General features: G+C 56.1%; 1 protein-coding gene across 4 annotated transcripts in view; it reads right to left on the reverse strand.

Annotated features, from left to right (window-relative positions):
- The window catches only part of LOC106581099 (kin of IRRE-like protein 3), a 331,788-nt gene that overhangs the window by 100,566 nt on the left and 213,470 nt on the right, over nt 1-17,752 (reverse strand). The window lies entirely within an intron of this gene.

Here is a 17,752-nt window from a genome sequence, read left to right on the forward strand (position 1 = left end):
GCAGGCTGACACGTACTGTATGGTAGAGTCCCCCCCTGACGATGCCGACTGACACGTACTGTATGGTAGAGTCACCCTGACGATGCAGGCTGACACGTACTGTATGGTAGAGTCCCCCTGACGATGCCGGCTGACACGTACTGTATGGTAGAGTCACCTTGACGATGCAGGCTGACACGTACTGTATGGTAGAGTCCCCCCCTGACGATGCCGACTGACACGTACTGTATGGTAGAGTCCCCCCTGAGGATGCAGGCTGACACGTACTGTATGGTAGAGTCCCCCCTGACGATGCAGGCTGACACGTACTGTATGATAGAGTCCCCTCTGACGATGCCGACTGACACGTACTGTATGGTAGAGTCCCCCCTGACGATGCCGGCTGACACGTAGTCCCCCCCTGACGATGCCGACTGACATGTACTGTATGGTAGAGTCCCCCTGACGATGCAGGCTGACACGTACTGTATGGTAGAGTCACCCTGACGATGCAGGCTGACACGTACGGTATGGTAGAGTCCCCCCTGACGATGCCGGCTGACACGTAGTCCCCCCCTGACGATGCCGACTGACATGTACTGTATGGTAGAGTCCCCCTGACGATGCAGGCTGACACGTACTGTATGGTAGAGTCACCCTGACGATGCAGGCTGACACGTACTGTATGGTAGAGTCCCCCTGACGATGCCGACTGACACGTACTGTATGGTAGAGTCCCCCTGACGATGCCGGCTGACACGTACTGTATGGTAGAGTCCCCCTGACGATGCCGACTGACACGTACTGTATGGTAGAGTCCCCCTGACGATGCAGGCTAACACGTACTGTATGGTAGAGTCCCCCCCTGACGATGCCGACTGACACGTACTGTATGGTAGAGTCCCCCTGACGATGCCGACTGACACGTACTGTATGGTAGAGTCCCCCTGACGATGCCGGCTGACACGTACTGTATGGTAGAGTCCCCCTGACGATGCTGGCTGACACGTACTGTATGGTAGAGTCCCCCTGATGATGCAGGCTGACACGTACTGTATGGTAGAGTCACCCTGACGATGCAGGCTGACACGTACTGTATGGTAGAGTCACCCTGACGATGCAGGCTGACACGTACTGTATGGTAGAGTCCCCCTGACGATGCCGGCTGACACGTACTGTATGGTAGAGTCACCTTGACGATGCAGGCTGACACGTACTGTATGGTAGAGTCCCCCCCTGACGATGCCGACTGACACGTACTGTATGGTAGAGTCCCCCCTGACGATGCAGGCTGACACGTACTGTATGGTAGAGTCCCCCCTGACGATGCAGGCTGACACGTACTGTATGGTAGAGTCCCCCCTGACGATGCCGACTGACACGTACTGTATGGTAGAGTCCCCCTGACGATGCCGGCTGACACGTAGTCCCCCCCTGACGATGCCGACTGACATGTACTGTATGGTAGAGTCCCCCTGACGATGCAGGCTGACACGTACTGTATGGTAGAGTCACCCTGACGATGCAGGCTGACACGTACGGTATGGTAGAGTCCCCCTGACGATGCCGACTGACACGTACTGTATGGTAGAGTCCCCCTGACGATGCTGGCTGACATGTACTGTATGGTAGAGTCCCCCTGACGATGCAGACTGACACGTACTGTATGGTAGAGTCCCCTGACGATGCTGGCTGACATGTACTGTATGGTAGAGTCCCCCTGACGATGCCGACTGACACGTACTGTATTGTAGAGTCCCCCCCTGACGATGCCGACTGACATGTACTGTATGGTAGATTCCCCCTGACGATGCAGACTGACACGTACTGTATGGTAGAGTCCCCCTGACGATGCTGGCTGACATGTACTGTATGGTAGAGTCCCCCTGACGATGCCGGCTGACACGTACTGTATGGTAGAGTCCCCCTGACGATGCCGACTGACACGTACTGTATGGTAGAGTCCCCCCTGACGATGCCGACTGACACGTACTGTATGGTAGAGTCCCCCTGACGATGCCGACTGACACGTACTGTATGGTAGAGTCCCCCCTGACGATGCCGACTGACACGTACTGTATGGTAGAGTCCCCCTGACGATGCCGACTGACACGTACTGTATGGTAGAGTCCCCCCTGACGATGCCGACTGACACGTACTGTATGGTAGAGTCCCCCTGACGATGCCGGCTGACACGTACTGTATGGTAGAGTCCCCCTGACGATGCCGGCTGACACGTACTGTATGGTAGAGTCCCCCTGACGATGCCGACTGACACGTACTGTATGGTAGAGTCCCCCTGACGATGCCGACTGACACGTACTGTATGGTAGAGTCCCCCCTGACGATGCAGGCTGACACGTACTGTATGGTAGAGTATCCCCCTGACGATGCCGACTGACACGTACTGTATGGTAGAGTCGCCCTGACGATGCTGGCTGACACGTACTGTATGGTAGAGTCCCCCTGACGATGCCGGCTGACACGTACTGTATGGTAGAGTCCCCCTGACGATGCAGGCTGACACGTACTGTATGGTAGAGTCCCCCTGACGATGCCGACTGACACGTACTGTATGGTAGAGTCCCCCTGACGATGCCGGCTGACACGTACTGTATGGTAGAGTCCCCCTGACGATGCCGACTGACACGTACTGTATGGGAGAGTCCCCCTGACGATGCAGGCTGACACGTACTGTATGGTAGAGTCCCCCCCTGACGATGGCGACTGACACGTACTGTATGGTAGAGTCCCCCTGACGATGCCGACTGACACGTACTGTATGGTAGAGTCCCCCTGATGATGCAGGCTGACACGTACTGTATGGTAGAGTCACCCTGACGATGCAGGCTGACACGTACTGTATGGTAGAGTCACCCTGACGATGCAGGCTGACACGTACTGTATGGTAGAAACCCCCTGACGATGCCGGCTGACACGTACTGTATGGTAGAGTCACCTTGACGATGCAGGCTGACACGTACTGTATGGTAGAGTCCCCCCCTGACGATGCCGACTGACACGTACTGTATGGTAGAGTCCCCCCTGACGATGCAGGCTGACACGTACTGTATGGTAGTGTCCCCCCTGACGATGCAGGCTGACACGTACTGTATGGTAGAGTCCCCCCTGACGATGCCGACTGACACGTACTGTATGGTAGAGTCCCCCCTGACGATGCCGGCTGACACGTAGTCCCCCCCTGACGATGCCGACTGACACGTACTGTATGGTAGAGTCCCCCCTGACGATGCAGGCTGACACGTACTGTATGGTAGAGTCCCCCCTGACGATGCCGACTGACACGTACTGTATGGTAGAGCCCCCCTGACGATGCCGGACTAGACATCGTACTGTATGGTAGAGTCCCCCTGACGATGCAGGCTGACACGTACTGTATGGTAGAGTCACCCTGACGATGCAGGCTGACACGTACTGTATGGTAGAGTCCCCCTGACGATGCCGACTGACACGTACTGTATGGTAGAGTCCCCCTGACGATGCTGGCTGACACGTACTGTATGGTAGAGTCCCCCTGACGATGCCGGCTGACACGTACTGTATGGTAGAGTCCCCCTGACGATGCCGACTGACACGTACTGTATGGTAGAGTCCCCCCTGACGATGCCGACTGACACGTACTGTATGGTAGAGTCCCCCTGACGATGCCGACTGACACGTACTGTATGGTAGAGTCCCCCCTGACGATGCCGACTGACACGTACTGTATGGTAGAGTCCCCCTGACGATGCCGACTGACACGTACTGTATGGTAGAGTCCCCCCTGACGATGCCGACTGACACGTACTGTATGGTAGAGTCCCCCTGACGATGCCGGCTGACACGTACTGTATGGTAGAGTCCCCCTGACGATGCCGGCTGACACGTACTGTATGGTAGAGTCCCCCTGACGATGCCGACTGACACGTACTGTATGGTAGAGTCCCCCTGACGATGCAGGCTGACACGTACTGTATGGTAGAGTCCCCCTGACGATGCAGGCTGACACGTACTGTATGGTAGAGTCCCCCTGACGATGCCGACTGACACGTACTGTATGGTAGAGTCCCCCTGACGATGCTGGCTGACATGTACTGTATGGTAGAGTCCCCCTGACGATGCCGACTGACACGTACTGTATGGTAGAGTCCCCCCTGACGATGCCGACTGACATGTACTGTATGGTAGAGTCCCCCTGACGATGCCGACTGACACGTACTGTATGGTAGAGTCCCCCCTGACGATGCCGACTGACATGTACTGTATGGTAGAGTCCCCCTGACGATGCCGACTGACACGTACTGTATGGTAGAGTCCCCCTGACGATGCCGGCTGACACGTACTGTATGGTAGAGTCCCCCTGACGATGCCGGCTGACACGTACTGTATGGTAGAGTCCCCCTGACGATGCCGACTGACACGTACTGTATGGTAGAGTCCCCCCTGACGATGCCGACTGACACGTACTGTATGGTAGAGTCCCCCTGACGATGCCGACTGACACGTACTGTATGGTAGAGTCCCCCTGACGATGCCGACTGACACGTACTGTATGGTAGAGTCCCCTGACGATGCAGACTGACACGTACTGTATGGTAGAGTCCCCCTGACGATGCTGGCTGACATGTACTGTATGGTAGAGTCCCCCTGACGATGCAGACTGACACGTACTGTATGGTAGAGTCCCCCCTGACGATGCCGACTGACATGTACTGTATGGTAGAGTCCCCCTGACGATGCCGGCTGACACGTACTGTATGGTAGAGTCCCCCTGACGATGCCGGCTGACACGTACTGTATGGTAGAGTCCCCCTGACGATGCCGGCTGACACGTACTGTATGGTAGAGTCCCCCCTGACGATGCCGACTGACACGTACTGTATGGTAGAGTCCCCCTGACGATGCCGACTGACACGTACTGTATGGTAGAGTCCCCCTGACGATGCCGGCTGACACGTACTGTATGGTAGAGTCCCCCTGACGATGCCGACTGACACGTACTGTATGGTAGAGTCCCCCTGACGATGCCGGCTGACACGTACTGTATGGTAGAGTCCCCCTGACGATGCAGGCTGACACGTACTGTATGGTAGAGTCCCCCTGACGATGCCGGCTGACACGTACTGTATGGTAGAGTCCCCCTGACGATGCCGGCTGACACGTACTGTATGGTAGAGTCCCCCTGACGATGCAGGCTGACACGTACTGTATGGTAGAGTCCCCCCCTGACGATGCAGGCTGACACGTACTGTATGGTAGAGTCCCCCCTGACGATGCCGACTGACACGTACTGTATGGTAGAGTCCCCCCTGACGATGCCGGCTGACACGTACTGTATGGTAGAGTCCCCCTGACGATGCCGACTGACACGTACTGTATGGGAGAGTCCCCCTGACGATGCAGGCTGACACGTACTGTATGGTAGAGTCCCCCCCTGACGATGCCGACTGACACGTACTGTATGGTAGAGTCCCCCTGACGATGCCGGCTGACACGTACTGTATGGTAGAGTCCCCCTGACGATGCAGGCTGACACGTACTGTATGGTAGAGTCCCCCTGACGATGCAGGCTGACACGTACTGTATGGTAGAGTCACCCTGACGATGCAGGCTGACACGTACTGTATGGTAGAGTCCCCCTGACGATGCCGACTGACACGTACTGTATGGTAGAGTCCCCCTGACGATGCAGGCTGACACGTACTGTATGGTAGAGTCCCCCTGACGATGCCGGCTGACACGTACTGTATGGTAGAGTCCCCCCTGACGATGCAGGCTGACACGTACTGTATGGTAGAGTCCCCCCTGACGATGCCGGCTGACACGTACTGTATGGTAGAGTCCCCCCTGACGATGCCGACTGACACGTACTGTATGGTAGAGTCCCCCCTGACGATGCCGGCTGACACGTACTGTATGGTAGAGTCCCCCTGACGATGCCGACTGACACGTACTGTATGGTAGAGTCCCCCCTGACGATGCCGACTGACACGTACTGTATGGTAGAGTCCCCCTGACGATGCCGGCTGACACGTACTGTATGGTAGAGTCCCCCTGACGATGCCGGCTGACACGTACTGTATGGTAGAGTCCCCCTGACGATGCAGGCTGACACGTACTGTATGGTAGAGTCCCCCTGACGATGCAGGCTGACACGTACTGTATGGTAGAGTCCCCCTGACGATGCAGGCTGACACGTACTGTATGGTAGAGTCCCCCTGACGATGCCGACTGACACGTACTGTATGGTAGAGTCCCCCTGACGATGCCGGCTGACATGTACTGTATGGTAGAGTCCCCCTGACGATGCAGACTGACACGTACTGTATGGTAGAGTCCCCTGACGATGCTGGCTGACATGTACTGTATGGTAGAGTCCCCCTGACGATGCCGACTGACACGTACTGTATTGTAGAGTCCCCCCCTGACGATGCCGACTGACATGTACTGTATGGTAGATTCCCCCTGACGATGCAGACTGACACGTACTGTATGGTAGAGTCCCCCCTGACGATGCCGACTGACACGTACTGTATGGTAGAGTCCCCCTGACGATGCCGGCTGACACGTACTGTATGGTAGAGTCCCCCTGACGATGCCGGCTGACACGTAGTCCCCCCCCTGACGATGCCGACTGACATGTACTGTATGGTAGAGTCCCCCTGACAATGCCGACTGACACGTACTGTATGGTAGAGTCCCCCTGACGATGCTGGCTGACATGTACTGTATGGTAGAGTCCCCCTGACGATGCAGACTGACACGTACTGTATGGTAGAGTCCCCTGACGATGCTGGCTGACATGTACTGTATGGTAGAGTCCCCCTGACGATGCCGACTGACACGTACTGTATGGTAGAGTCCCCCCCTGACGATGCCGACTGACATGTACTGTATGGTAGATTCCCCCTGACGATGCAGACTGACACGTACTGTATGGTAGAGTCCCCCTGACGATGCTGGCTGACATGTACTGTATGGTAGAGTCCCCCTGACGATGCCGGCTGACACGTACTGTATGGTAGAGTCCCCCTGACGATGCCGACTGACACGTACTGTATGGTAGAGTCCCCCCTGACGATGCCGACTGACACGTACTGTATGGTAGAGTCCCCCTGACGATGCCGACTGACACGTACTGTATGGTAGAGTCCCCCTGACGATGCCGACTGACACGTACTGTATGGTAGAGTCCCCCCTGACGATGCCGACTGACACGTACTGTATGGTAGAGTCCCCCTGATGATGCCGACTGACACGTACTGTATGGTAGAGTCCCCCTGACGATGCCGACTGACACGTACTGTATGGTAGAGTCCCCCCTGACGATGCCGACTGACACGTACTGTATGGTAGAGTCCCCCTGACGATGCCGGCTGACACGTACTGTATGGTAGAGTCCCCCTGACGATGCCGGCTGACACGTACTGTATGGTAGAGTCCCCCTGACGATGCCGACTGACACGTACTGTATGGTAGAGTCCCCCTGACGATGCCGACTGACACGTACTGTATGGTAGAGTCCCCCCTGACGATGCAGGCTGACACGTACTGTATGGTAGAGTATCCCCCTGACGATGCCGACTGACACGTACTGTATGGTAGAGTCGCCCTGACGATGCTGGCTGACACGTACTGTATGGTAGAGTCCCCCTGACGATGCCGGCTGACACGTACTGTATGGTAGAGTCCCCCTGACGATGCAGGCTGACACGTACTGTATGGTAGAGTCCCCCTGACGATGCCGACTGACACGTACTGTATGGTAGAGTCCCCCTGACGATGCCGGCTGACACGTACTGTATGGTAGAGTCCCCCTGACGATGCCGACTGACACGTACTGTATGGTAGAGTCCCCCTGACGATGCAGGCTGACACGTACTGTATGGTAGAGTCCCCCCCTGACGATGGCGACTGACACGTACTGTATGGTAGAGTCCCCCTGACGATGCCGACTGACACGTACTGTATGGTAGAGTCCCCCTGATGATGCAGGCTGACACGTACTGTATGGTAGAGTCACCCTGACGATGCAGGCTGACACGTACTGTATGGTAGAGTCACCCTGACGATGCAGGCTGACACGTACTGTATGGTAGAAACCCCCTGACGATGCCGGCTAACACGTACTGTATGGTAGAGTCACCTTGACGATGCAGGCTGACACGTACTGTATGGTAGAGTCCCCCCCTGACGATGCCGACTGACACGTACTGTATGGTAGAGTCCCCCCTGACGATGCAGGATGACACGTACTGTATGGTAGTGTCCCCCCTGACGATGCAGGCTGACACGTACTGTATGGTAGAGTCCCCCCTGACGATGCCGACTGACACGTACTGTATGGTAGAGTCCCCCCTGACGATGCCGGCTGACACGTAGTCCCCCCCTGACGATGCCGACTGACACGTACTGTATGGTAGAGTCCCCCCTGACGATGCAGGCTGACACGTACTGTATGGTAGAGTCCCCCCTGACGATGCCGACTGACACGTACTGTATGGTAGAGCCCCCCCTGACGATGCCGGCTGACACGTAGTCCCCCCCTGACGATGCCGACTGACATGTACTGTATGGTAGAGTCCCCCTGACGATGCAGGCTGACACTTACTGTATGGTAGAGTCCCCCTGACGATGCAGGCTGACACGTACTGTATGGTAGAGTCCCCCTGACGATGCCGACTGACACGTACTGTATGGTATAGTCCCCCTGACGATGCCGGCTGACACGTACTGTATGGTAGAGTCCCCCTGACGATGCCGGCTGACACGTACTGTATGGTAGAGTCCCCCTGACGATGCCGGCTGACACGTACTGTATGGTAGAGTCCCCCCTGACGATGCCGACTGACACGTACTGTATGGTAGAGTCCCCCTGACGATGCCGACTGACACGTACTGTATGGTAGAGTCCCCCCTGACGATGCCGACTGACACGTACTGTATGGTAGAGTCCCCCCTGACGATGCCGACTGACACGTACTGTATGGTAGAGTCCCCCCTGACGATGCCGACTGACACGTACTGTATGGTAGAGTCCCCCTGACGATGCCGGCTGACACGTACTGTATGGTAGAGTCCCCCTGACGATGCCGGCTGACACGTACTGTATGGTAGAGTCCCCCTGACGATGCAGGCTGACACGTACTGTATGGTAGAGTCCCCCTGACGATGCCGACTGACACGTACTGTATGGTAGAGTCCCCCCTGACGATGCCGACTGACACGTACTGTATGGTAGAGTCCCCCCTGACGATGCCGACTGACACGTACTGTATGGTAGAGTCCCCCTGACGATGCCGGCTGACACGTACTGTATGGTAGAGTCCCCCTGACGATGCAGGCTGACACGTACTGTATGGTAGAGTCACCCTGACGATGCCGACTGACACGTACTGTATGGTAGAGTCCCCCTGACGATGCCGACTGACACGTACTGTATGGTAGAGTCCCCCTGACGATGCCGACTGACACGTACTGTATGGTAGAGTCCCCCTGACGATGCCGACTGACACGTACTGTATGGTAGAGTCCCCCCCTGACGATGCCGACTGACACGTACTGTATGGTAGAGTCCCCCTGACGATGCCGGCTGACACGTACTGTATGGTAGAGTCCCCCTGACGATGCCGGCTGACACGTACGTCGGCGCGCCCCCTGACGATGCCGACTGACATGTACTGTATGGTAGAGTCCCCCTGACGATGCAGGCTGACACGTACTGTATGGTAGAGTCACCCTGACGATGCAGGCTGACACGTACGGTATGGTAGAGTCCCCCTGACGATGCCGACTGACACGTACTGTATGGTAGAGTCCCCCTGACGATGCTGGCTGACATGTACTGTATGGTAGAGTCCCCCTGACGATGCAGACTGACACGTACTGTATGGTAGAGTCCCCCTGACGATGCTGGCTGACATGTACTGTATGGTAGAGTCCCCCTGACGATGCCGACTGACACGTACTGTATTGTAGAGTCCCCCCTGACGATGCCGACTGACACGTACTGTATGGTAGAGTCCCCCTGACGATGCAGGCTGACACGTACTGTATGGTAGAGTCCCCCTGACGATGCAGGCTGACACGTACTGTATGGTAGAGTCCCCCTGACGATGCCGGCTGACACGTACTGTATGGTAGAGTCCCCCTGACGATGCCGACTGACACGTACTGTATGGTAGAGTCCCCCTGACGATGCCGACTGACACGTACTGTATGGTAGAGTCCCCCTGACGATGCCGACTGACACGTACTGTATGGTAGAGTCCCCCTGACGATGCCGACTGACACGTACTGTATGGTAGAGTCCCCCTGACGATGCCGACTGACACGTACTGTATGGTAGAGTCCCCCCTGACGATGCAGGCTGACACGTACTGTATGGTAGAGTATCCCCCTGACGATGCCGACTGACACGTACTGTATGGTAGAGTCGCCCTGACGATGCTGGCTGACACGTACTGTATGGTAGAGTCCCCCTGACGATGCCGGCTGACACGTACTGTATGGTAGAGTCCCCCTGACGATGCAGGCTGACACGTACTGTATGGTAGAGTCCCCCTGACGATGCCGACTGACACGTACTGTATGGTAGAGTCCCCCTGACGATGCCGGCTGACACGTACTGTATGGTAGAGTCCCCCTGACGATGCCGACTGACACGTACTGTATGGGAGAGTCCCCCTGACGATGCAGGCTGACACGTACTGTATGGTAGAGTCCCCCCTGACGATGGCGACTGACACGTACTGTATGGTAGAGTCCCCCTGACGATGCCGACTGACACGTACTGTATGGTAGAGTCCCCCTGATGATGCAGGCTGACACGTACTGTATGGTAGAGTCACCCTGACGATGCAGGCTGACACGTACTGTATGGTAGAGTCACCCTGACGATGCAGGCTGACACGTACTGTATGGTAGAAACCCCCTGACGATGTCGGCTAACACGTACTGTATTGTAGAGTCACCTTGACGATGCAGGCTGACACGTACTGTATGGTAGAGTCCCCCCCTGACGATGCCGACTGACACGTACTGTATGGTAGAGTCCCCCCTGACGATGCAGGCTGACACGTACTGTATGGTAGTGTCCCCCCTGACGATGCAGGCTGACACGTACTGTATGGTAGAGTCCCCCCTGACGATGCCGACTGACACGTACTGTATGGTAGAGTCCCCCCTGACGATGCCGGCTGACACGTAGTCCCCCCCTGACGATGCCGACTGACACGTACTGTATGGTAGAGTCCCCCCTGACGATGCAGGCTGACACGTACTGTATGGTAGAGTCCCCCCTGACGATGCCGACTGACACGTACTGTATGGTAGAGCCCCCCCTGACGATGCCGGCTGACACGTACTGTATGTGTAGAGTCCCCCCCTGACGATGCCGGCTGACACGTACTGTATGGTAGAGTCCCCCTGACGATGCAGGCTGACACGTACTGTATGGTAGAGTCCCCCTGACGATGCCGACTGACACGTACTGTATGGTAGAGTCCCCCTGACGATGCCGGCTGACACGTACTGTATGGTAGAGTCCCCCTGACGATGCCGGCTGACACGTACTGTATGGTAGAGTCCCCCTGACGATGCCGACTGACACGTACTGTATGGTAGAGTCCCCCCTGACGATGCCGACTGACACGTACTGTATGGTAGAGTCCCCCTGACGATGCCGACTGACACGTACTGTATGGTAGAGTCCCCCCTGACGATGCCGACTGACACGTACTGTATGGTAGAGTCCCCCTGACGATGCCGACTGACACGTACTGTATGGTAGAGTCCCCCCTGACGATGCCGACTGACACGTACTGTATGGTAGAGTCCCCCTGACGATGCCGGCTGACACGTACTGTATGGTAGAGTCCCCCTGACGATGCCGGCTGACACGTAGTCCCCCCCCTGACGATGCCGACTGACATGTACTGTATGGTAGAGTCCCCCTGACGATGCAGGCTGACACGTACTGTATGGTAGAGTCCCCCTGACGATGCAGGCTGACACGTACTGTATGGTAGAGTCCCCCTGACGATGCCGACTGACACGTACTGTATGGTAGAGTCCCCCTGACGATGCCGGCTGACACGTACTGTATGGTAGAGTCCCCCCTGACGATGCAGACTGACACGTACTGTATGGTAGAGTCCCCCTGACGATGCCGACTGACACGTACTGTATGGTAGAGTCCCCCTGACGATGCCGGCTGACACGTACTGTATGGTAGAGTCCCCCTGACGATGCCGGCTGACACGTACTGTATGGTAGAGTCCCCCTGACGATGCAGACTGACACGTACTGTATGGTAGAGTCCCCCTGACGATGCTGGCTGACACGTACTGTATGGTAGAGTCCCCCTGACGATGCCGGCTGACACGTACTGTATGGTAGAGTCCCCTTGACGATGCCGACTGACACGTACTGTATGGTAGAGTCCCCCTGACGATGCCGACTGACACGTACTGTATGGTAGAGTCCCCCCTGACGATGCCGACTGACACGTACTGTATGGTAGAGTCCCCCTGACGATGCCGACTGACACGTACTGTATGGTAGAGTCCCCCCTGACGATGCCGACTGACACGTACTGTATGGTAGAGTCCCCCTGATGATGCCGGCTGACACGTACTGTATGGTAGAGTCCCCCTGACGATGCCGACTGACACGTACTGTATGGTAGAGTCCCCCCTGACGATGCAGGCTGACACGTACTGTATGGTAGAGTCCCCCTGACGATGCCGGCTGACACGTACTGTATGGTAGAGTCCCCCTGACGATGCCGGCTGACACGTACTGTATGGTAGAGTCCCCCCCTGACGATGCCGACTGACACGTACTGTATGGTAGAGTCCCCCTGACGATGCAGGCTGACACGTACTGTATGGTAGAGTCCCCCCTGACGATGCAGGCTGACACGTACTGTATGGTAGAGTCCCCCCTGACGATGCCGACTGACACGTACTGTATGGTAGAGTCCCCCTGACGATGCTGGCTGACACGTACTGTATGGTAGAGTCCCCCTGACGATGCCGGCTGACACGTACTGTATGGTAGAGTCCCCCTGACGATGCAGGCTGACACGTACTGTATGGTAGAGTCCCCCTGACGATGCCGACTGACACGTACTGTATGGTAGAGTCCCCCCTGACGATGCCGGCTGACACGTACTGTATGGTAGAGTCCCCCTGACGATGCCGACTGACACGTACTGTATGGTAGAGTCCCCCTGACGATGCAGGCTGACACGTACTGTATGGTAGAGTCCCCCTGACGATGCAGGCTGACACGTACTGTATGGTAGAGTCCCCCTGACGATGCCGACTGACACGTACTGTATGGTAGAGTCCCCCTGACGATGCAGGCTGACACGTACTGTATGGTAGAGTCCCCCTGACGATGCCGGCTGACACGTACTGTATGGTAGAGTCCCCCTGACGATGCCGACTGACACGTACTGTATGGTAGAGTCCCCCTGACGATGCCGGCTGACACGTACTGTATGGTAGAGTCCCCCCTGACGATGCCGACTGACACGTACTGTATGGTAGAGTCCCCCTGACGATGCCGACTGACACGTACTGTATGGTAGAGTCCCCCCTGACGATGCCGACTGACACGTACTGTATGGTAGAGTCCCCCTGACGATGCAGGCTGACACGTACTGTATGGTAGAGTCCCCCTGACGATGCCGGCTGACACGTACTGTATGGTAGAGTCCCCCTGACGATGCAGGCTGACACGTACTGTATGGTAGAGTCCCCCTGACGATGCCGACTGACACGTACTGTATGGTAGAGTCCCCCCTGACGATGCAGGCTGACACGTACTGTATGGTAGAGTCCCCCTGACGATGCAGGCTGACACGTACTGTATGGTAGAGTCCCCCCCTGACGATGGCGACTGACACGTACTGTATGGTAGAGTCCCCCTGACGATGCCGACTGACACGTACTGTATGGTAGAGTCCCCCTGACGATGCGGCTGACACGTACTGTATGGTAGAGTCCCCCTGACGATGCAGGCTGACACGTACTGTATGGTAGAGTCCCCCTGACGATGCAGGCTGACACGTACTGTATGGTAGAGTCCCCCTGACGATGCCGGCTGACACGTACTGTATGGTAGAGTCCCCCTGACGATGCCGACTGACACGTACTGTATGGTAGAGTCCCCCCTGACGATGCCGGCTGACACGTACTGTATGGTAGAGTCCCCCCTGACGATGCCGACTGACACGTACTGTATGGTAGAGTCCCCCCTGACGATGCCGACTGACACGTACTGTATGGTAGAGTCCCCCCTGACGATGCCGGCTGACACGTACTGTATGGTAGAGTCCCCCCTGACGATGCCGACTGACACGTACTGTATGGTAGAGTCCCCCTGACGATGCCGGCTGACACGTACTGTATGGTAGAGTCCCCCTGACGATGCCGACTGACACGTACTGTATGGTAGAGTCCCCCCTGACGATGCAGGCTGACACGTACTGTATGGTAGAGTCCCCCCTGACGATGCCGACTGACACGTACTGTATGGTAGAGTCCCCCCTGACGATGCCGGCTGACACGTACTGTATGGTAGAGTCCCCCTGACGATGCCGACTGACACGTACTGTATGGTAGAGTCCCCCTGACGATGCCGGCTGACACGTACTGTATGGTAGAGTCCCCCTGACGATGCAGGCTGACACGTACTGTATGGTAGAGTCCCCCTGACGATGCCGACTGACACGTACTGTATGGTAGAGTCCCCCTGACGATGCAGGCTGACACGTACTGTATGGTAGAGTCCCCCTGACGATGCCGGCTGACACGTACTGTATGGTAGAGTCCCCCTGACGATGCCGGCTGACACGTACTGTATGGTAGAGTCCCCCTGACGATGCCGACTGACACGTACTGTATGGTAGAGTCCCCCTGACGATGCCGGCTGACACGTACTGTATGGTAGAGTCCCCCTGACGATGCCGACTGACACGTACTGTATGGTAGAGTCCCCCCTGACGATGCAGGCTGACACGTACGGTATGGTAGAGTCCCCCTGACGATGCCGACTGACACGTACTGTATGGTAGAGTCCCCCTGACGATGCCGGCTGACACGTACTGTATGGTAGAGTCCCCCTGACGATGCAGGCTGACACGTACTGTATGGTAGAGTCCCCCTGACGATGCCGACTGACACGTACTGTATGGTAGAGTCCCCCCTGACGATGCCGACTGACACGTACTGTATGGTAGAGTCCCCCCTGACGATGCCGACTGACACGTACTGTATGGTAGAGTCCCCCCTGACGATGCCGACTGACACGTACTGTATGGTAGAGTCCCCCTGACGATGCCGACTGACACGTACTGTATGGTAGAGTCCCCCCTGACGATGCCGACTGACACGTACTGTATGGTAGAGTCCCCCTGACGATGCCGGCTGACACGTACTGTATGGTAGAGTCCCCCTGACGATGCCGGCTGACACGTACTGTATGGTAGAGTCCCCCTGACGATGCCGACTGACACGTACTGTATGGTAGAGTCCCCCCTGACGATGCCGACTGACACGTACTGTATGGTAGAGTCCCCCTGACGATGCCGGCTGACACGTACTGTATGGTAGAGTCCCCCTGACGATGCCGACTGACACGTACTGTATGGTAGAGTCCCCCTGACGATGCAGGCTGACACGTACTGTATGGTAGAGTCCCCCTGACGATGCCGACTGACACGTACTGTATGGTAGAGTCCCCCCTGACGATGCAGGCTGACACGTACTGTATGGTAGAGTCCCCCCTGACGATGCCGACTGACACGTACTGTATGGTAGAGTCCCCCTGACGATGCCGACTGACACGTACTGTATGGTAGAGTCCCCCTGACGATGCCGACTGACACGTACTGTATGGTAGAGTCCCCCTGACGATGCCGGCTGACACGTACTGTATGGTAGAGTCCCCCTGACGATGCCGACTGACACGTACTGTATGGTAGAGTCCCCCTGACGATGCCGGCTGACACGTACTGTATGGTAGAGTCCCCCTGACGATGCCGGCTGACACGTACTGTATGGTAGAGTCCCCCTGACGATGCCGACTGACACGTACTGTATGGTAGAGTCCCCCTGACGATGCCGACTGACACGTACTGTATGGTAGAGTCCCCCCTGACGATGCCGACTGACACGTACTGTATGGTAGAGTCCCCCCTGACGATGCCGACTGACACGTACTGTATGGTAGAGTCCCCCTGACGATGCCGACTGACACGTACTGTATGGTAGAGTCCCCCCTGACGATGCCGACTGACACGTACTGTATGGTAGAGTCCCCCTGACGATGCCGGCTGACACGTACTGTATGGTAGAGTCCCCCCTGACGATGCCGGCTGACACGTACTGTATGGTAGAGTCCCCCTGACGATGCCGACTGACACGTACTGTATGGTAGAGTCCCCCTGACGATGCCGGCTGACACGTACTGTATGGTAGAGTCCCCCTGACGATGCAGGCTGACACGTACTGTATGGTAGAGTCCCCCTGACGATGCCGGCTGACACGTACTGTATGGTAGAGTCCCCTCCTGACGATGCCGGCTGACACGTACTGTATGGTAGAGTCCCCCTGACGATGCAGGCTGACACGTACTGTATGGTAGAGTCCCCCTGACGATGCCGGCTGACACGTACTGTATGGTAGAGTCCCCCCCTGACGATGCAGGCTGACACGTACTGTATGGTAGAGTCCCCCCCTGACAATGCCGACTGACACGTACTGTATGGTAGAGTCACCCTGACGATGCAGGCTGACACGTACTGTATGGTTGAGTCCCCCTGACGATGCCGACTGACACGTACTGTATGGTAGAGTCCCCCTGACGATGCCGGCTGACACGTACTGTATGGTAGAGTCCCCCTGACGATGCCGACTGACACGTACTGTATGGTAGAGTCACCCTGACGATGCCGGCTGACACGTACTGTATGGTAAAGTCACCCTGACGATGCCGGCTGACACGTACTGTATGCATATAGGCACCTGATGGTAATACATCGACACAGGATTGCATGAAGAACATCCGTTTGTGTTGGAGCGATGCCTCCTGATTTCACTGCTTCTGTCTTGTTCGGCATGCCATACTGGATGATTCCCTGTTTCTGTGTGAGACAGGGACCATTTATTAAAGTGAGCCAGTGCATGAGTGGATGCTTGGGGCTGCTTCTCGGTCACGTTTAAAAGGTATTTTGGGACATTCAACTCTGTATACTCTTAATCCTCTCCCCTTCCCCAGAAAGAGATGTATTTGCATGCTCTTGTGGGCGAAGATAACCTTTCAACTTCTAACTGTCACAAAACATGGATCTATTTTCTCACCCAAGATTACAGGGTACACTGTGCAGTATTCCAGGGATAGGGGACTTGTTTGTTATCTATGAGTGAAGCCTTGGTCTATGCTTGACTGGAATAGTATAATTTAAATGAGAATAGATTACCTCATTCATTCAGCAAGTGAAGCAGCTTTCTAATTGGCTCCAGTAGATTTTTCTCTACTGCTCATTTTGCTGCTGAGGAGACTATGTTTCCACACTATAGGAGCTAGTTCACTGCGTGCAAAATGAAGCCACTGAGATCACTGTCAGCTTAATATGCACAGTGGTACCTGTGTTTCCAAAAATATTACAATTAGGGCATATGGGTGTGCTTGGCTCGTCTGTCCCTTCCTTTCATAACTGATCCAGGAGGAGAATGTGCTGGATTCGAGAAAATATATGAAT

This window comes from Salmo salar, chromosome 20 (assembly GCF_965601325.2).
Source record: "Salmo salar chromosome 20, fSalSal1, whole genome shotgun sequence".
Classification (NCBI taxonomy): domain Eukaryota; kingdom Metazoa; phylum Chordata; class Actinopteri; order Salmoniformes; family Salmonidae; genus Salmo; species Salmo salar.